This window comes from Aulonocara sp. 'chitande type north' Nkhata Bay, linkage group LG5, assembly GCF_057382095.1.
Source record: "Aulonocara sp. 'chitande type north' Nkhata Bay isolate Kocher_YH1m ecotype deep benthic linkage group LG5, A_spYH_male_GT1.1, whole genome shotgun sequence".
NCBI classification, from domain to species: domain Eukaryota; kingdom Metazoa; phylum Chordata; class Actinopteri; order Cichliformes; family Cichlidae; genus Aulonocara; species Aulonocara sp. 'chitande type north' Nkhata Bay.
The window spans coordinates 36,849,627-36,871,906 of NC_141348.1; the positions used below are offsets into that span (position 1 = coordinate 36,849,627).

General features: G+C 38.5%; 1 protein-coding gene across 3 annotated transcripts in view; it reads left to right on the top strand.

The window, feature by feature from the left end:
* LOC147331189 (metabotropic glutamate receptor 4-like) overlaps positions 1 to 22,280 on the top strand; it is a 201,446-nt gene that overhangs the window by 45,890 nt on the left and 133,276 nt on the right. The window lies entirely within an intron of this gene.

Here is a 22,280-nt window from a genome sequence, read left to right on the forward strand (position 1 = left end):
TAATCATATACATATCATATACCCATTAATCATAAGCATGTGAATAAGATCTATGCTGAAAAGTGCATTGTTGGGCAGATCAGATTAAAAAATGCTGTCAGTTACTCTATAGAGCCTGTGATCCTAAAAAGTAAACCAATATATCTCAAATTTAAGTAGTGATTCTAGCTTATTTTTGTTTTATAAAAATACAGAGTGGGTGGTGTTTTTGAAGGAGAATAAAAACCATACTTTAAAAATCAAATTTCAGTCTGATGCTGCTAATGTTTGCTTTTTACTGGCTTCTTTGGCTACCATGACTCATTTCTGAGTGTACTTGTGCACTTGGGAGAAAAGAATATCACTTATAGTGAAGCTACAATTATGTGGTGGCTTGTAAGGTAAAAGCTATCGGTGTCAGTCTCATTCAGAGTATGTCCATGTTGAAACCTAGTCACAAAAGAAACCACGAAGAGGGTGGCAGCTATCATTAGCTGACTGTCTCTATCGTGGTTCCCTGAATGAGCGAGCTGATACATTCTGCAGCTGTTATGTGGTCAAAGCTCCACCACATCCCTTTCTCCCAGTGGTGTTCACCATCTGCTTTGTTGTAGCCTCTTTTAGCAAGTTAATGCTTATTTCCCCCCAGTTGATCCTTTGCTCCTGAGCTCATTTTGGCTTCGGACCAGTTTGGCAAAATCTGTTAATGTTATGCTGGTATGGTCATTTGTTTCTTTTTTTCCCCCCTCTTTAGTTAGAAAGAAAGCATGTGCAAATGAAATGAAAAATTTGATTGGGACCTACATTATTTTGTTTAAACTTGTACAAGGAAAAAAAAAGATTTTAAACCAGAAATAATATATTAATACCTACAATATTAGATTATTGTTGCAATAAAAAAATGCCTTGAATTATTTTACTTTTTTAGAAAATTTGTTTTGATTGTTGTAGTATGACTGCTAAATACAAAATCCGTGACATCACTCACTGGTTTGCTGTTCTAGGCTTCAAGATTTTTTGCACTCATCATCTTGATGCTATCGTTACATTCTAAACCAGATGTGACGATGATGAGGGATCCAAACGCACACAGAGCTGCGCACTGAGGACATAAACCGTGTTTGCAGAGGTCAAGTGGGCCATTTTAGCAACCATAGCTATCGCCCCCCTAGCAAGTTTAAGAAACTTACGCACTGGCTTTACTTGTCAGAACCGGAAGTTATGCTCGTCTTTTATGCTGTGTATGATTTTTGCTCTAAGAATCAGTAAAAAAGTATCAAAAAGCAGTTATTGTATTCAAATTCTAGATTCACCTTGTTCCTAAAATGACACTGAGGTGGTACTCATGGACAGTGAAGCTGCGTCTCGATGTTGGGAGAAACTTTTATTTTTGAACTGTATTTTCAAACCTACATTGTCTTTGACCGTTAAATATAATTCAATTGAAAACCAATGAAACAGAAGTGGTGGAAGATGTATGTTCATCTGGGTTGGAATATGGCCCAGATTAGAGGGTATTTTCAAGTGTGAAGCCTGTCTTTAAATGGCAACTACTGATCCACATAGGTCTATGAATAAAAGACTGATCAGAATCAGAATCAGAATCGTGTTTATTGGCCAAGTATATGTGCAGACACATACAGGGAATTTGGTTCCGGTAGATGGTGGCTCTCAAGCACAGCAATGTAAATCTCACACACACAAGTGTCTATATATACACATTACACATACATACACAAAGCTATGTAAACCAACCATAAATAACGAATCTAAACTTATATACATAAAACACAGAAATGAATGAGGTGGAATGAATACTACAAAATGTACATAAGGTGCAGTTGCAGTCTGGCAGTGGGAGCAGTGTGACAGGTCAACTGTTAAGAAGGGAGATGGCGAGGGGAAAGAAACTGTTCCTGTTTCGGGTGGTCCTGGTCTGCAGGCTTCTGTACCGTCTGCCAGAGGGCAGCAGATCAAAAATTCTGTGTGCAGGGTGTGAGGGGTCTGTGATGATTTTCCCTGCCCGTTTCCTGGTTCTTGAGAGGTACAGATCCTGGATGGAGGGCAGGGGGGCGCTGATGATCCTTTCTGCTGCCCGTACAGTCCGCTGCAGTCTGCTCCTGTCCTGTTTAGTGGCTGCTCCATACCAGACTGTGATGGAGGAGCACAGGACAGACTCAATGACCGCAGTGTAGAACTGGATCAGCAGCTCCTGTGGGAGACTGTACTTCCCCAGTTGTCTCAGGAAGTACATCCTCTGCTGGGTCTTTTTGAGGATGGAGTTGATGTTGGTCTCCCACTTCAGGTCCTGGGAGATGGTTGTACCCAGGAACTTGAAGGTCTTCACAGTTGACACAGGGCTGTCTGATATGGTGAGGGGGAGCAGAGTTGAGGGATGTCTCCTGAAGTCCACTGTCATCTCTACAGTCTTAAGAGTGTTCAGCTCCAGATTGTGCTGACTGCACCAGAGTACCAGCCGCTCAACTTCCTGCCGGCATCACCATCTTGAATGAGGCCAATGACAGTGGTGTCATCTGCAAACTTTAGGAGTTTGACAGCCGAGTTATTGGAGGTGCAGTCGTTAGTGTAGAGGGAGAACAGTAGTGGTGAGAGGACACATCCTTGACGGGCACCAATACTGAGGGACCGGGTTTCAGAGGTGATCTCCCCCAGCCTCACTTGTTGCTTTCTGTCTGTCAGGAAGCTGGTGATCCACTGACAGGTAGCTGGTGACACGCTGAGCTGGGAGAGTTTGGAGGAAAGAAGTTCAGGCACAATGGTGTTAAAAGCCGAACTAAAGTCCACAAACAGGACCCTGGCATAAGTTCCCGGGCGGTCAAGGTGTTGCAGGATGTAATGCAGCCCCATGTTCACTGCATCATCCACCGACCTGTTTGCCCGGTAGGCAAACTGCAGAGGGTCCAGCTGGTGGCCTGCAATGTCTTTCAGATGGGCTAACACCAGTCGTTCGAAGGATTTCATGACCACAGACGTCAAGGCGACAGGTCTGTAGTCATTCAGTCCTGTGATGGTGGGTTTCTTGGGAACAGGGATGATGGTGGAGCGTTTGAAGCAGGAGGGAACTTCACACAGCTCCAGGGATCTGTTGAAGATGCGAGTAAAGATGGGAGCCAGCTGTTCAGCACAGGTTTTGAGGCAGGAGGGTGAGACGCCATCTGGTCCGGGGGCTTTCCTGGGCTTCTGTTTCTGGAATAGTCGGCTCACATCCTGAGTGTGTATTCTTAGTTTCAGGGAGGAGGAAAGGGGGGTGAGAGGTGTGGTGGAGGTCGTTGAGTCTTGATTGGGGAGGGGCAGGGTGAAGGGGGGAGAGGTGGAAGGTGTGTTGAGGGTCAATGTCTGAAGCAATGTCTCTGGGGAGGGGAGGGTGGGGCGTGGGAGTCTGTCCGTCTCAAACCTGCAATAGAAAGTGTTTAACTCGTTGGCCAGGTCTTTGTTTGCTTCAATAGTGGGTGGGGGGCGTCTGTAGCTGGTGATTTCCTGCAGGCCCCTCCACACTGACGCAGGGTCGTTGGCTGAGAGCCGTTCTTCCAGCTTCTGGGAGTAGATCCTTTTAGCTGCTTTGATCTCCTTGGTCAGTGTGTTCCTGGCTTGCTTGTACAGGACCCTGTCAATACTTCTGAAGGCGTCCTCCTTGGCCTTACGAAGATGTTGGCGTTTAGGAGTGAACCATGGTTTATTGTTGTTGTATGTGCAAAAGGTCTTTGTTGGCACACACACGTCTTCACAGAAACTGATGTATGATGTCACAGTGTCCGTGAGCTCATCTAGGTTCTCAGATGCAGCTTCAAAAACAGTCCAATCAGTGGAGTCAAAACAGTCCTGCAGTTCCTGCTTTGCTGCGTTAGTCCACTTCTTCACAGTTTTGACTACAGGCTTGGCACCAATACAGAGTTCTGTGGGTGCCCTCTTTTCCTCATCTTGGCTCAAGCTGAACTAAACTGTAAGGTTTGAGCATTTACATAGGTTGGGTGACCTCTGCAAGAAAGAAAGAAAGAAAATAGAAATATAGCATTGCTTAAATTAATACGGTGCAATAATCATTTTATCTTCAAAATTTTAATTAAGCATAAGGTTTGATCCACTGCCCAGTCCGAGTCACAAAACAAAAGCCTGGATTTCAAATTAAGCAGTTCATCAGTAGTGTTTTATCTGGGATTTGTAACTTTTTATTTTTATTTTTTTAAATACACACCATTATTAAACACTGAAAGAAAGGGCGGGGTGGTGGGTAACACAGACACTTTGTTGGACATTAAGTTTAAAATGATTTCCTGTAAAATCCTCCCAGTCTTTGCCAGCTTTTCAAAACACATTATTTGAGCAGCTTTTTATCTTTCCGCCGTTGGGCTTGTATTCATTTGGAATGAAGCAATAACCCGAGTAGAGCTTCTATAGAAAATTTAATCAAATCTCCAAATTTAAATGCATACTTTTGGTGTTAATTTAGATTTTGTACCCAGACAGAATTACATTAGCGGTAGGAAAAAGTCCAAAACCTTCAGCACTGTAATATATTTCAGTCCATGTATTTCTGCACTTATAAAAAACTGACAGGCCTTGAATTAAAACACGAATAGTTTCATTTTATAATACACGTTATTCATTTTCTGTACATCATGTTTTATCACTGTCTGGATGAAATTGGTTATCCTATTTATTTCATTTTATCAGTGCGATTGCTCACACTTTTAATGACACTGGATACGGTCATCAATCATTCGGTATCTGATACATTTCTTTGAATTTTGACCCTGTTGTAGCCCTTGCAGCGAACTCTTAAAACATGGGGAAAAAAATGGGTCATGAAATTTCATGCTTCGTCTCACCTTGTTCTGATGGTTTTTATTCCCCTATAAACCTTCCAGTGACACAGCACAATGACGGCCCTGTGCCAAAATTGATTTAGCAGCTCATTTGGGGGATGACAGCTAAATCAAGATTTACTAGTATCAGCTCATTGAAGCATCTCACTTTGACCAAGCCCACTCATTCAGTGAGCCAGTGACAACATGATTGTTTGCACCAACTGCTTCATTGCTGTGCATGTACTTCAGTTCATGCAAGAAGGTGACATGTTTAGACTTAAGTCAGACAAAAAAATCAGAGTTTTAGCATTTGCAGAGGCAGGTTTCATTTTATGTTTTGTTGGATGTTATTGACAACAAAAAATACTTTTTACCGTGTGTGTGTGTGTGTGTGTGTGTGTGTGGGGGGGGGGGGGGGGGGGGGGCATAGTTCCAAGGAAAATAGATTACATTTTTAATTAGACAGAAACCTGGACACATCAATTTAAAGATATTCAAGGGGATGGCACAGCACAGATGTAAAGATGGTATAGGGCTTTGTTACGTTATTATTTCAAAATGTGAGCCATTTTGGCCCAAGTACTGTAAGTCATTGCAGAAACTGCAGATAATAATCCTGCTACGTTCTCACAGGTGGTATTTTTCCATTTTCTCTATTTTCCTATGCTTTTTCCATCCCTATCCTTCTTTTTTCTCTCTGTCATCCAACTACTCCATTAACAAAATGCTGACCTATGAGGCCATCACTTTCTTCTCCATTCTTTTATATGTAATATACATATAGTAACTGTATTGTTCTGTCTCAATTTTTGATTTTGGTCAGCCAGATGTTATTCGACTTGGAAACACATTGTGCTTTGACTGCCAGAGAGGCTTCTGCATCATCCATGTCATTTCATTCTGCTCATGCAGCCTCTGCCTGCACCTACAGTGCAAGGCTCTGTCTGGCTCAACATGAGAGGGGCATTTTGTGGATATATATATATATATTTTTTGTCCTGATTTGGTCCAATCCTAAATCAGACCCCCCAAAATTTTAGTCTTTCACAGAATGGCCCAGATTTCACAGATCCGACAAAGAATCATTTTCTGCAGGTCTTGTAAGCTGTATGAAGCTAGAGGGTAGTTTGATACCATAAGAAAACACTTGTTCTTTCTTCACATCCAGGTCTTATGTAGATGTTTTTGTTTGTGTTCCCTTAAATGGAAGAAATACAACCTCAAATAACTAGCTGAAAATGCTGAATAAAGCATTTAAAAAAAATCTTGTCCTCTTTTAAATCTGCTGTGGTATAGTTTAATTACCGAGTTCAAAGGATGTAGAATCAGAGAAAAGATTAAAATGGGAAAAGATCACTTTGTGTGACGCGAGACTCAAAAGAAAGAGGCAAATATTCTGAATAAAAATGGAACACAGGCAAAATGAAGCTGTGTTTATTCACATTATATGGGAAGTAATGCAAGGCCACCTACGTGTTACACTACAGGAGCTGCTTGGCCATAGAAACTCAAGTTCCAAGGGCGCAGTTATTCTTCTAGGAGGCAACTGGACTTAAAACATCTGAATTCAAACATTAAGAATTTGAAGAGGAGAGATCAATCTCTCTGGCAATAAGACACAGATGGCCCATCATGGCAGAACAGAACCCTAGAGGTGATTGCCAATACTTTTATCCATATAGTACTATATTATAAATTATACTGAAGTTTTAACAAAAAAAAAAATGGTGTAGGGTAGGTTGCCCTGTGGGCCCCTGTATTTTTCTCCAGTGCAGATCTGATAGATATTTTCCCCTGTTTTAATGTGTATTTGTAATGTGTAATGTGGTTTTTACAGTATGGAGTACAGTAATTGTCTTACTTGTCTCTGTACTGGACAGGCTTTATGCACACACTATACAATAAAAGCAACACATGCACAGTGATTTTCTAAGCAGAGACAAAGACGAACTAGCCTGGCAGTAGATTATGGCACAGCACAGTAGAGACTCTCTAACTGAGCTGCATTTGGAGCTTCTCTGCTTCTTTTCTTCTTCTGATATTACTTCTGATATTTGCTAGTGTGATTTTTGTTTTTTGATAATTTCCTTGATAAATTAAACAAGCTGGTTTACCCTGAACATGACCGACAAGCCAAAATAAAGAAAATTTTTAAATATATGATGTTAATATAATCTAAAAAATACCATGCAACAAATGATGATGTGGTTTTATGACATGCAGTCTCCATGCAAAAATGTTGCACAAATTATTTTCAGATTCAGGTCTTAGCGTTCTGGGTTTTTTTTGAGTGCAATCTTTTTTACTGCCTGATTTCTTGCTTGTGTTGTTTTGCTTCTCTGTGAGTAAGCATTGCATTGATTCATGGTGACTCATTCATCATCTTAAAAAAAAAAAAAAAGAAGTTTTAAAGATGCACAAGGCCATGAGACATACATTTTATATTAATATAGATTAGATTTCTCAGAGAAGTGATTTAAATAACTTTTAAATCAGCAGCAATTATTGATTATACTCCTTATTACCATTTGTTATGGTATGTTGTATTTCCCTTTGCAGCTTGTTTTTCCTGCATTAAACACAAATTATTTACGGCAGGTGTTTGCCAGCTCTGTAGGGTTTCGGGGAACTAGATGTTGTGTTATCTTGTATAATCATATTGTTTTACACTATAATTATATTTTGCCATGACTCTGATCTCATGTCGCCAAATACAAGCAACTCATTCTCAATGCAAATAAGCCGTAACATAATTTCTGTATCTTCAAGAGTTGATAAACGTCCATCTAGAATCAAGATCAGGACCTTCTACCATCTGCCAGTGTTCTTTACATGCCAACAACAATTGTGTGTGTGTGTGTGTGTGTGTGTGTGTGTGTGTGTCTGCGGGTGGCTGTGTTTGAACACGAGTACATATGTATTTCACAGGCTGTTTATTTGCATATTTCTATTTGGTTATATGAAGATTCTCTTATAATAGCCATATGTTTTTGCACAAACATGAAAACAAACAGCTTGAAAATTGTCTCTGTTCCCTCACAATTCAATGTACCATTAGCAGAAAGCAAGTTTTCAGTTCACAGAATCCACTGATGAAGGTTTCCCAAAAAAGGAAAAGAAAGGACAAGAAAATGCTAGAATAGAAAACGGCAGAATGCTTGCTTTATGCAATTGCTTTTTTTTTTTTTTTTTTTAAACAAAAAAACAAAAAACTACTTACTAGTACAGCAAAAAACATATTTAAAATTGTTGGTCTTATGGCACCCATATAGTCTCATCCTAAACTGACATTTAACTCTTTAACTTCTTTGCTGCTTCATTTCAGTAGCAAGCCAACAGAGCTCTGAATAAGTGTCCAAACCTCAAATATGTTTGGCTATTTGAAGAGAAAAAACGGCTTCATAAGTGTGATTATCAGCATTTAGTGACATTTCGTCTAGTGGCACTGTTACCATTTGCAGTTGCATTTTCAAATCTTACCTTTTGTACACAATTTTTCAATTTGTGGAGCCAAATAAAAAAAAAAAAAAAAAATCTTGAATGTATTCGCTAATTTTCATTTGTTTATTTATTTGTTTTTGTAATGATTACTTGCTCACAGCTCATTAAGTTCCTCTTTTTAAGTTCTTGTTAATAAAAGAACTTGTTTAGTTTATATAGGGAAATGGCATATCAAATGCACCCTGCTGGAGTCATTACAGATTGAACATTTGAATTTTAATGGAATTTATAATTAGGAATAAAAATGTAAAAGCTCTGCACATCACGATATCCCCAGCAGTAACAGCCATTACTGTTAAAGTTAATATCTGCTGAATAAAATAGCTGTTAGTGTTTATTTGGTATTATTATTTGTAGTTTGGTGTGTGTGTGTGTGTGTGTGTGTGTGTGTGTGTGTGTGCACGCGTGTGTGGTGCGGGTGGGGTGGGGGGAGTTATATTCTGTTATTTGTAAATTTTATGTGAAAATTCACGCAAGTAATTTTTTCTTGAATCAAGAACCAAACTATCTCAGTTGATGCTGGATAGAATGGTTGAGACAAAATATTGATACTGCAGTATTAGGGTTATATTGGCACATAGTATCAATAACTGTATTAAAACACGCAAGTGCCCTGAACTAATTTCTCCATTATTTGGACTTAAGCCACTGTTGCATGTCTTTTACTGGAAACCCTTACTGAATTCATGAAGGTAAAGTGATCTGGAAGTGTCCTTAATGATGATGATGTAGAAACAGAAGAACTGCCAATGTCTTTCTATCTTTTTGAACTTAGGTTATATAAAAGCAAGCAAACACAGTCTGTGCAAACTAATCAGCAGTAAAAATACTAAGTCCACCTCACGATTCAGGAGCTTGCAGAACCACCTTTAACCAGCAGTATCTTGAAGTAATAATTTTCTGTATGACTTTATCAGTCTCTCACGTTGTTGTGAAGGAACTTTGGCCCACTCTTCATTACAACATTGCTTCGGTTTATTAATGCCGCTTTTCCACTAGTATCTACTTGGCTTGGGTCAGCTCAACTCTGACCTGTTTCGGTCATTTTTAATTACAGTTGAGTACATCCTCGATGTGTGTGGGGTTGTTATTGCAATGTAGCCGAAAAGTCCCATGATGTTATTTGTATGCAACACAAACACAACACAGTAATGGAGGACGTTGATACAATGGCATACCTGCTGCTCGGTGTTTGGTTTTTTTGTCTTATTCGGGAACCACAGCGTTGATTTTTGTGCTGCCATTTCCCTCATTGCTGGGTTTCAGAACTGACATTTTTGATTTTTGTGAAGGAGGTGCTTTCATGACTCATGTACCAGGTTCTACCACATAATAGAAAACCCTAAAAACCAAGTTGAGTTGAGCTGAGCAGAATACGTTTTGTATACAGAGGAGTTCATGGTTGACTCAGTGACTGCAAAGTGTCCAGGTTCTCTGGCTCCCAAGAAGTTCAGCAACCCTCCACCACTGTGGCTGACAGCTGGTATAAGGTGTTGGTGCTGAACTGCGTGTGTTTGGCTTCCACCAAACATCTCCACATTGGTCTCATCTGTCCAAAGGATTTTGTTCCAGATGTCTATTCAGATGCAACTTTGCTGCCATGCTTTTTTTTAAATTTTTATAGAAAAGTGGCTTTCTCATGGCAATCCTTCCAAAGAAGCCATACTTGTTTAGTCTCTTTCTAAATGTACTGTCACGAACTTTAACATTTTACATGCTGACTGAAGCCTGTAGTCTGAGATGTAGCTCTTGGGTTTTTTGCAGTTTATCTGAGCATTGCGTGTCTTGATATGATCAGCTGACTCTTGTAAGCTTCAGACTCTGGGGGAGTTGGTGGCAAGGACGAAGACTCAGTCTGCTGTGTTTTTAACACAAACATCATCATCAATTTGAGTCATAGAATTAACAATAGATAGTAAGAGTTGATGCAGCCTTGAAAAACATTTGAGTAGGAGGATACACGGATACGCATCTATAGACTCAAAAAACTCAAAACACAAAAACAGACCAACAAACAAACACCCCAACACCAAAGGAGTCAGAGTATTAGCTCACTGACAGAGGTTTTTAGGTTAAACATAACTGTGCCAAACAAAAAAGGCAATTAATTGTTATTTAAAAGAGAGTGCCTTCGAGTTTTTGATTTTTAAACTGACGAAAAATGGTAAGCAGGTTCCTAAGTGTTTTGTACTCTGAGCTTTGCTAATAAGAGTGTCAGAGCTCAAGAGTGATTTACACTGTTGATCCTGAATAATTTTTCAGCATGAAAGTGAAATGTTCACACTGTAGCTGTGGGAATTTCAGTCCATTAAAAACTAGGTTTGAATTTTTTTCTTTTGTGTACTCTGTCTATATATTTGGTTTATCATTGTATTCAGGTATTTATACATATATTTAAACTTTTTACTTGTCTGAAATTTTTTTTTTTTTTTTTTTTTTTTTACAGTATACTGTTTTTTTTTTAGACTTTTTAACTTATGCAAAAGATGTAATCGTGCACACAGTCTAAAAATGAGAATTTTCAACCTTATTGTCAGGCAAATTTAACTGGTAAAGGTATTTAGTGTTTTATACTGTGTGGATAACTGCATTCCACTTCTTATTGCCTGGTTTCCGTGTGCTCAGCTTATGCTAGAGTGAGCTTCTTCCTGATGCTCCAGTTTCCTCCTGCTGTTCAAACACATGCAGGTCAGTAAGGAGTTTCTAAATTGCCCATAGTTGGGACTGTCTGTCAGTTTTTTGTGCAAACCTTGTGACTGCCTTATGCTTAATGCCAACTCTTTTCCTCAAGGGGCCCTTCATAGGGATAAGCAGTTGCAATTAAAACTATTTTCCCGCAGTCCTTCAGGTCTCAGGATAATTTGCATTTTCGACAAAAAAGGAGAACCTAACCTTAACCCAAAGAAAGAAAAATGCATAGAAATTTCTCAGTTTACCACAGCTTCTATAGACAGTTCAGTGCATGCGTTGATTACATTTTTTTTATTACATTCTTCTGCCAGTGGTTGCCATAAATGTTTCAATGCAAATTTTAAATAAACACAGTTTGTTTTAAGCCCTATGTTGCGTTGTAGTACAAAATTCAATGTATTTAAATGGAATGGTAAATAGACTGAAGTCTATTCAGTGCTTTTCTAGTATTGTACACCACTTAAATCGTTCGCACTACAAGCCACAGTCACCCAAAGATCGAACCTACTGACCTTTGGATTAGCAGAGCCTCTCTACCTTCTGTCTGACAGATTCCCCAGAATTCAGCACCATTTGTATAAAATGTGACTTTATATTCATTTGCAATACAAATTATTTTTTGATAATGACACTGTATTAATGAGATTAAGGTTCCTGTTAAGGAGACGAAAGTTTGTTTGTTTTTTAAAATTTTCTCTTAAATTTTAAAATGATAAAAAATAAAAAACAAACCCTGGTTTTCAGATATGAATACTGTCTACTTTTCTTAGTTACTAGAAATAATCCACTTTATTGTTTTGTACATATTGGATGATAAAAATAATTACCAAGCTTAAATTGCTATCCAACCTTTAAAACATTATTGTTCCTTGCTTTTAAGGTTAAAAAAAATTAGAAGGCACAAAAAGGTGATTCTTTTCATCTGGATGTAGTTTTCATTGAAACATTTTGTCACTCATCCAAGTAACTTCTTCAGTCTCAGCTGATTACAAGTTTACCCAACTTTATAAAGAATACATTTTTCAGCTCTGCTGCCTAAGCGAAAACTGTGATCTCTTATGTGTCAGGAGTATCGGAACAGCTGAGACCAATTCTAAACACTGCATCTTTGTAGCTTTCAAACCCCAAACACGTTGCGCCAAAAACTGATCTACCCCAAGGATCAGTTCCCCCCTGCACAAACAGAGTAATGTAGTGTTCGCTGTTAGGTGCCAGAAGGATTGCCATGATTTATACATCGGGGAAAGCAAGCAACCTCTGGCTAATTGTCTTACTGCATGCTCAATAAAGGTAAGGAAATCTCAAAAAGTTGATTCTGTTCATCTGGATGTAGCATTTTCAGAAAAAGTTTTGGGAACCTCTGGCTAAGTGGATGACACAACACAGAAGAGCTAACTTGTCAGGCCAGGACTCCGCAGCCGGTTTACACCTACAGGCCAGTGGACACTCTTTAAGTGATGAGGATGTACACATCCTGGACAGGGAGAAACGCTGGTTTGAGCGTGGAGTCAAGGAGGCCATTTAAGTTAAAAAAGAAAGTCCATATTTGGGGCCTAAGGGTACATCTTACACCATCTTACAATGCTGTGATTGCAGCCATTCCCCAACTCTCTGTGAATAGTACTCATGGCAATTGATCAATGGTCTTTGATCAGTGGGCTTTGATCAGTAGTTGTTGATCAATGGCCGTGAGTACCATTTACAGAGTTGAAAACGCTACATTCAGATGAACGGACTCAACCGGGATTTACTTACCTGGATAATTGAGCATACACCAAGACGAATAGAGTAAAAGAATTACTGTAGCTTTTCCAAAGCTCATCAGCCATGCTCATATTAACCAAAGAGAACCCACTTCTACTCAATGTTACAAAAGTTGTTTTGAAAAATTAGGGAAAATCAGATGGTTTCACCAAAACACAAACCAAAATGCTTCATTTCAAAATGTTCTTAAAAATCATACATTATAAATATCTAACAAAATAGCAGTGTAGAAACTTTTTTTTGAAAAAAGAAAAAAGTTAATGTTTTAAACGCCTTCGTTTACAAAACCATGGCTTCACTTACTATTTTACATATTGCTAACATATCACACACGTCCCTCCCACAAAGCTTTTTGTGAGGCAAAGAGAGTGAGAGATGCTAACCCAGACCAAGAATTCCCTCTTACTGTCTACACTGAATTCTGAACTACATCTCTCTTTAGAGCATATAAGTAGCCTATCTGACATTAAGAAATGGATGATACATCTTTCATTGGTTCAGAGCGCAATAAAAGTGTATTTTTTTTAAATACATTTTTTTAGGTCTTACAAACCTTCTACAAAATTTAGGTTTTATAAACTTTTCACCACCGTACTGCCCTTTTAGAGACATTGTATCTGAATAAAGGCACCCTCAGACCTCTGTATTACCTTTATTCCTTATGTGCACAATAGATCCATAGATCATACCTGTTCTCTGGTACTTCTTCATTGTTTCAAGATTCACAAAGGGCCATTCGAAAACCAGCAGCTGCCTTTCTCTGTAGGAATCTGGGCAAATGTGTGAAAAACTGGGAACACAGAGAGCACTTGTGACAGTGTCAAGGCTCCCCTTGAACTCTGTCACCACAGATTCATAAAAGACGCACACTAAAACAAATGCACACAGAGAGTGATCAAGATAAGATTCCCTAAAACCTCAACTTTCCTTGATTTGCCCCCACTGGTGGATTATATATCTGAACAGAAGTTTTTCAAATTTGGCATGGGGCAGCCTCAATGTACACAAATCTGTAGCTCCTATATTAAAATATACAATTGTTAAATATTTTTATTTTTATGTATTTTGGGTCACTTTTGGAAAAGTCTTTAGAATGTTTTTTTTTTTTTTCTTTTATTGCTGTCAGATGTTAAATTGGATCAGATTTGACTCAAAGAGTAGGGTAAAAAAAATGTAAAAACAAAACAAAAAACACTTGTTTTGTAAAATCAGCTTTAGGATCAGTGACTTGAAGTAACGGTTTTCTGTATGACTTTATCTTTTTTTTTTTTTTTTTTTTTTTTTTTTTTTTTTTTTTCCCTCCTGTCCCGTTTGGTTCTTTTGCCATCAGAATTATTGTCTAAAGGCCAAGAAAGATGCCTAATGGATTTACTTTGCCAAATGGACCATCCCAGCCTTGCCGTATTGGCCCATTTGATTGACCTTTGTTTTTATTGCTACACACGGGACAGACATGACTGGGGGAAAGAAAGGGAGAAAGAAAGAGGGAAAGAAAAACAGCGGGGAAGAGGAACGGTGATAAAGGGCAAAAAACAAAAGCAAACAAAACAAACAGACAAAAAATACATATATCAATCGCCCGGATCACCTGTTGAGAAAGAAAAAAGAGAAAACAAGCAAAAAAAGAGAGCAATATAATAAACGCGATCGCGATGATCTATGGGAATATAACAGTAAATACTAAATATTGAATATTATTGTGCAGCATGTAGGATCGACAGCGCACAGTGTGCTTTGAGGTAGGAGCCAAAAAGGGTGTAGTTTGTGTGTGTGAGCACCCGTGTGTACACCTGTGAGCATGAGCGCGCTTGTATTTAAAAGGTTCCTTCATGTAATGATCTGCTAGAGGGTGTGGGGGGCCACAGCCCCGTCCTCCAGGGTATGAAGCAGGCATGGAGGAGATCCAGGCTCCAGACATCCAGAGACCCTCAGAGCACAAGAGACCAAGGAAGACCAACAGAGGGGCAGCCGCGCCACTCTCCCAGAAAGAGCTGAGGAGAGCCCCAGATGAGGGGTCACTCAGCAGCCGCGGAGCAGAAGCCAGGGGGGGTTGCAGTGATGTGCCCGTGAGCTCCGCCGGCAGCCAGCCGTGCCAGAGTGACCGAGCCCCAGGCCCAGAAGCCTGTATGACTTTATCAGTATCATATTGTGGAGGAATGTTAGCCCACTCTTTAGAATGCTGCTTCAGTTCATGGAGGTTTCAGGGTCATTCATTTATACACAGCTCTCTTTAGGTCGCACCATATCAATTCAATCAGTTTGAGGTCTTGGCCATTGCAACACCTTAGCTTAAATGCTGCTGTGCTTGGGATCATTGTCCCAGCTTTGCACATGCTTTAGCAGTTGGACAGATGACCTCACATTTGACTCTAGAATACTTTGGGATACAAAGAAGCTCACTGTTAACTCAATGATTGCAAAGTGTCCAGGTTTTAGAGAAGAGTCAATCCTGCAACTCTTGGATTTTTTGCAGTTTCTCAGAGTTTTGTGTGTACTGACCTTGGGGTGAATTTATTGTTATGTCGACTCCTGGGAAGCAAGTGTTTTGAATCTTTTCCATTTGCGAATAATCCTTTTCACTAAGGAATTTTGGATTTAGAATTGTTTGGAAATGACCTTCTAACCCTTTCCAGATTGATGGGCAGCAACAGTTGCTTCGGATCATTGCTGCTGCCTCTCTTCCTTGGCATTCTGCTTTTTAGAGGTGCTCACACTTGCTGATGATCCAATTAGTCAAATGCATTTGTTTAGCAGAACCTATGGAAGTAGTAGAGGCATACTTATGAAATAAGGTTTTATAAGAGTCTTTTGAGCACTTTTTTTTTTTTTTTTTTTTTTTTTTTAAAGACTCCACCTTTGTACATTTCTGGTCCACAAAAAGTAAACATGGTGAGTTTGAGGTCCTAGGGCATAGATCCAGTGTATTGTATCTTTTAGAGAAAGAAATGGTCTTTTATGTATCCACGTTTCAGTCGGTCAGACTCGGTCTCCACTGTGAGGAAACATAGTTGCGGTCGATAGTTCTTCTGCTCTGGAGATGAGCAGAAGAAGCAGAGATGAGCTATGAGGTCAGCAAACTCAGAACCTGAACATGTGGATAACTGGTACATGTACTGCTACAATGAACTCACTGAAGCTGCACAGGAGAACAGCGACTACAGCTGCAGTCTAACATTGTGCAGTCTGATTTTGTTCATTTACTGGAGAGGCAGCTACATTAATCCCTGTGCTGTTATTTGTTGTTACAAATAGTCTAGTTAAATGATTAATTTAAAATGAATAATACCTCCTTTTGCACCTAACTATTGCCTCAAATAACCAAATTCTTTGGGAAATGGTGGAGTTTTATAAACAAATAGTTGTTCATTTGTTCAGATGGTAACAGTAGGCTAATAATAATGCATTAGCTAGCGTAACTGTTGCAAAAAAATCTTTTCGGTAAGCTTTCATAATGCCAAACTCTGTCTGGTGGTCAGCAGCCTGGTGTGCATCAAGTGCTTTAGATAGAGAAACATCCTGGTATAGTTGAAACACTCATAGTCACATATGCCAGTTTATCTTGAGAGCTCCATGTCACACCTTTTCCTAATACTGTTGACAGGCATGAGGTCGATGTTGTTAGTTGATGTATTGATCTTCAGTGTTCAGAACCTGTCTTTGGTGGCTCTTTACATCCTTATCGTTCACACAACACCTATGTTGGTGATTACAGCTGCTTACTGATGATGGCTGTAATAGACTGATGTCAAGCAAGAAAGAGACCATGTTCTGTGGGCATTGGCCACAAAACGTAATCAGTTGTCTATGGGAAGTCTGAGCACTTCTTATCAAGCAGCTTGGCTGAGCAGCACAGATCGATTGCCAAGATGCTGTAAGATTGACTATAGTGAAGAGAGAAGTCGAATCTTGTTATGGCACTTTTTTTTTCAAGGAGACATCTGAAACTCATGAAATTGGACTTATCAAACTCTAAACATAAAAGAGCCAGTGTTTCTCCCAATCCTGATAGGGAATGGTTGAGTGAGTGATTTTTTTTTTTAGGCACGCTTATTTTCAAGACATCTTGGACAACTTGCAATTTGGCCTGTCCCATACTGATTGTGACCCTGACTGAAGTTGACAGATGCCAAACAGTGAAGAAAAGCTCCAAACTTACTCTGTGAGCCTCTTTCTTTGTGCATATACTCCAGTGTGTGCGCGCACACACACACACACACACACACACACACACACACACACACACACACACACGAGGGATATGGGTACATGCGTACGTGCTTAGGTACAGCCTGGGCATCTATTAGTGAAAAGGCCACTGGACCAGCCAGGAATTGTAAAGGAGTGTTTGTCAACCCTCCCGTCATCCAAATCTGTATGTAGTTTTCTCAGACTGAAGACAGTCTGCAGTGAGGCATGAGAAAGACCATTACACACACGTCTACCACGCTCTAGATGATGAAGAGATCTGGGAACACATACTCCCATGAAAACTGCCTCTGGCTGAGATGCTGCATTTCCTGCATGCGGGCCCCAGTCAAGCCTTGTCAGCCTGTGCTGATATAATGTACACATGGTGAAAACTACCCCGAGACAGCCTTGTGTCACACTCAAGTGTTAATATTGGAATGAAATGAATAAAATGTCCCTGCTGGAGGAAAAAATGGAAATAGAAAGGGTGTCTTTATAAAAGTGTTTGTTTTTGTTTAAAAAACACACACTAGAAAATATACCAACAGATAAACCTTCAAACCTTTCTATTAGCATGGACTTTGTAACATGAGTAACCATAAATTGCACATGTTTTAAACAATTATTTCTTGATGCCTAATTTCAACAAACTGGAATTTGTATAAAGACAGCCGCCTCTGTGTTTCAGTTGCTTCTCTCATTGTATTCAATGCCAGCCTCTGTGGAGACAAAATAGCATCAGTGAAGCAATTAACTTGTAGTGAATATTACGTATTCACAGAGTGTGCCCATCTGATCAGTTCTGGCCAGTATCTTTTGAGTTGCTTCAGCTCAGGCAGTATTTGCCCCATGTGGCTGGGAGTATTTAGAATAGGAACCTTGAAGTTTCCCACAATTTGATTTTGATTAATGTTGCTTTAATACAATTAAACTGCATTTTTTTCATGAATCTTCATGCATTTTGTTTCTTACAGAATAATCATAATTGTTATGTCCATCCATTTTCTTATGTGCTTATTATATCCCACCTGCCGCAGGGTGAGAGGCAGGGACAATCCAGGACAGGTCGCCTGTCTCTCACATAAAAAAAAAAAAAAAAAAAAGTATTTTGGAAGAAGCCAGGATGCCCAATGAGAATCCACAGGGAGACACAGGGGCAACATGTAATTCTAACTCTACACAGAAAAGCCTCAGTCAGCTGGAAGATATAAACCTTACTGCAAACCACTGCAGAAATGGCAATCTTGCATTTTTTTTTTTTATATCATAGAAAATGAATTGGGTTTTGGGTGCCCTAATAGCATAATGGGTTTGTATTTGGTTCCATTGTCAATTTTATACTAAGCTCTTATTTATTTATCAATTTATTAGCACTAAAGAAAAATGCCAATCACCATTAGCATGGGATAGCACTGTTTACGCCTTCATTTTGTGAGAGAAATGAGACCTTTTTCGACAATATTGTCAGCCTTCAATAAACAAAGTGAGTGCAGCTGTTGTCTTTCAACAAAATCCATTTTGTTTTTTTGAACAAGCTGTTAAACTCATCACTCACTGCTTTTCTCACTGTCTCAACCACAGTTACTGTCACAGCTCAGCTGTCACTTTGATGGCTAAGCTGGGCGATGTGGACCAAAAATCATAAAAATCAATTGTCTCTGTATTGTTAAGCTGAATGGCAAAAATGATATGCCAAATAATGGCAACAGTATGTGTTAGTTTTCTTCAAAATGGGTTAACGTTCTCTTAAAAAGTACGTGTGTGACATAACAAACACTTTTATTAGAAAAGGCTGAAGAGAATGACATGCAATGCAAATTATTCAAAAAAAAAAATTATGGGTCATCTTTAAAAGCAGTAGGGTTCTGAGTTAGCAGCTATTATATTTTTCAGGAAAACTTGAAAACTTGACAGATTTTATTCTGATATTTGACAGATTAACCATTTCACCAGGTAAGCTATTTTCACTCCGTTCATTTTATCTGACGTGGGATTATATTATGGTGACCATATTTTGATTTCCAAAAAAACGGACACTTGGCCCAGTCATGAAGAACTTTAATAATACTGTTTGCTTAAAAAAAATAAGAACATTTTAACATATTTGAACAACGCCTTCTCTGTGCGGTTAATGAATGGTAAAACAAAAAATGTCATATAGGCTTTTACAAGAAAATAAGGGCAAAAAATTACTTAAAAACCTCTGGAATTAAATTATGGTATAGAAATAAGGCCTCATATAAGAAAACTTACCAGTACCGGGACGGTACGAGGGAAATATATTTTGCAGTTTTTCTGAAAAGCTGCATTTGTGCTTTGGCATCTTTTAAACGTCACCAGACGCGCTGCTGCCCACTGTCTGTCTGGTCTGTGAGCGCAGAACAACAACTCACAAAACCGCAGCTCGGGGATGACGTCACACATATGGGTCCTCTGTAGGAAAACCCGGACATTTTCATCAATCTCGAAAATCCCCCAGGACGTCCCGGACGGAACGTAAAAAGTGGACATGTCCGGGGAAAAGAGGACGGTTGGTCACCCTAGGTTATATGAGGTACTTACCCATTGCCAGTGCATTACCTATAGCGGTGTGCATGGCCCCAAGCTGGATTATCAATTCAGGTAAAGCCATATTTATGTTTTCAATGCCTTACCTGTCTGGCAGACAACCCTTTCTGACTGGGAGTCAAAGGGCATTTTATCTTTAAAGCCACCAGACTTGCATTGCAATTTTACCTTACAAAATATAGAAGTTGCTAATCAGACCAGAAATTCCTGTGTTCTACAAAAATAATATATATATATATATATATATATATATATTTTTGTCAGTGGAGTCTAGCAGCTTTGAAGGGAATCACTTCTCAAGTTAAAGTTAATATACACCTTTTACGGCTTAAATTTACTGTTTGCCCGGTTATGTGTAGGTAGCAGTGGGGAGTAGTTGTGAGTTGGATCGTTTCATTCATTCATTCATTTATTTGTTCATTTCCAGGCACAACAAATACCTATATTGAACATAAAATGCACAAAACAAAAAACAAAAATTGCCTGAAAAAGGAGTGGGACGAAGAAAACTTATTAAATCCCACCCCTATACTCACTCATCAACAAAAAAACAAAAAAACAAAACAAAACAATATACTTCCCGCAGCTACGCCCATTATTGCATACAGTCCCATCAACAGCCCCGGGCGCATACAAGCATCTAAACTGCAGCTTATATGTGTTTCCCCACACTTCCACACAATATGTAAGATATGGAAGAACCAGGGTACAGTACAGAGTACGAAGTGCATCTTTATCAAGGAATTGTTTCACTTTGTTCAAAACTGCGAGGCTTCTGGAAATTTTGGTTTTTATGTGTCTGACGTGGGGTTTCCATGAAATTTTGTTATCAATTACGACTCCCAAAAATTTGTTTTCACTCACATTATCAATTGGTACACCTTCAATGATAATTGGTAATTCTATATTATATTTAAAATTACCAAAAAACATTGCTTTAGTTTTATTTATATTTAATGATAATTTATTTATGTCCATCCATTTTTTTTTAAATTAATTTTAGCTCCCTGTTTACAGTCATTACAAGATCAGTATAATCATCGCTACTGAAAAATATGTTGGTGTCATCTGCGAACAGTATGAGTTTAAGTACTTGAGAAACATCAAAAATATCATTTATGTATACATTGAAAAGTTTTGGTCCCAACACTGACCCTTGGGGAACACCACATGTAATACCAAGTTTCTCTGAATGGTAATGCCCTATGCTAACATATTGTTCCCGACCCGTTAGATAACTTTTTAACCAGTTACCAGCTTTCCCTCGAATACCATATCTTTCCAATTTATCCAATAAAATTGAGTGATTAATTGTGTCGAAGGCCTTTTTGAGATCAACAAAAATACCAACTGCATATTTATTTTTGTCCAGTGCATCAGTAATTTCTTCTACTGCCTCAATTATCGCCATTGAAGTGGTTCTTTGTGTTCTGAAACCATACTGACCAACATTTATTATTTGATGTTTTTCAAGGAATTTTTGTAATCTTGAATTAAAAAGTTTTTCTAGAATTTTTGAGAATTGAGGCAGTAGAGAAATAGGCCTATAATTGGTAAAACTGTGTTTGTCATTACTTTTATATAGTGGTATTACTTTCGCAATTTTCATTTTTTTTTTTGGAAAACAACCGGACTGAAATGATAAATTACAGATATATGTTAAGGGACTAGCAATATTCAGAATAACCTGTTTAACTACAGACATATTTATGTCGTGATAATCCATTGAAGACTTACTTTTACATTCTAATGTGATATTTATTACTTATTGCTCATTTGTAGCTGAGAGGAACAGTGAAAAGGGATTTGATTTTATATTGCTGATATTTTCATTTTTATGACACGGGATGTCCGCTGCTAGTTCAGGGCCAACATTTATGAAGAATTTATTGAACCCATCGACAATATTACTCATGTTGTGATTTTCACCATTTGCATCAGTAAAATATTCAGGATATGATGTTCCAGAAGATCCTTGTTTAATTAAGTTGTTTAACACATCCCAAGTTCCTTTTATATTGTTTTTATTTTCATATAATCTTCTTCTATAATAAAGTTGTTTGCTCGTTCTTATAATATCAGTCAATTTATTTCTATATGCTTTATATCTTTGTTCCACTTCTTTTGTTTTTACTTTGATAAACTGTTTATACAGATTGTTTTTCTTTTTGCAAGCATTAATAATTCCTTTTGTGAGCCAAGGACTTTTTATCTTTTTTTTCTTTGTCATGTGTTCATTTACAGGACAATGTTTATTGTACCACATAGTAAAAATATCTAGGAAATTGTCATAAGCCTTGTCCACATCTGACTCTTCATACACCGAACTCCAATCTTGTTGTGCTAAATCGAAATTGAAGGCATGAATTGCTTCTTCATTTATTGTTCGCTTTGCTATCATGATCTTGGTATCTATTTTTTTAAAATCACAGTCACACAAAGTAAAAACTGGTAAGTGGTCAGTTATATCACAGACAAGCAGGCCACTATTAATTTGGAAATCCATGACATTAGTAAAAATATTGTCAATAATAGTGGCGCTATGTGATGTTATTCTGCTTGGCTTTGTTATTGTTGGATATAGTGATAAGCTGTACATCGTGTCAGTAAAATCATCAATGGCTTTTAACCTTGTTGGGTTTAGCAAATCAATATTAAAGTCACCACAGATAAATAGTAATTTTTGGTTCACCGAAGCAAACGTTTTTTCTATCCATTCATTAAAAGTGTCAATACTTGAACTGGGTGTCCGATATATGCAAC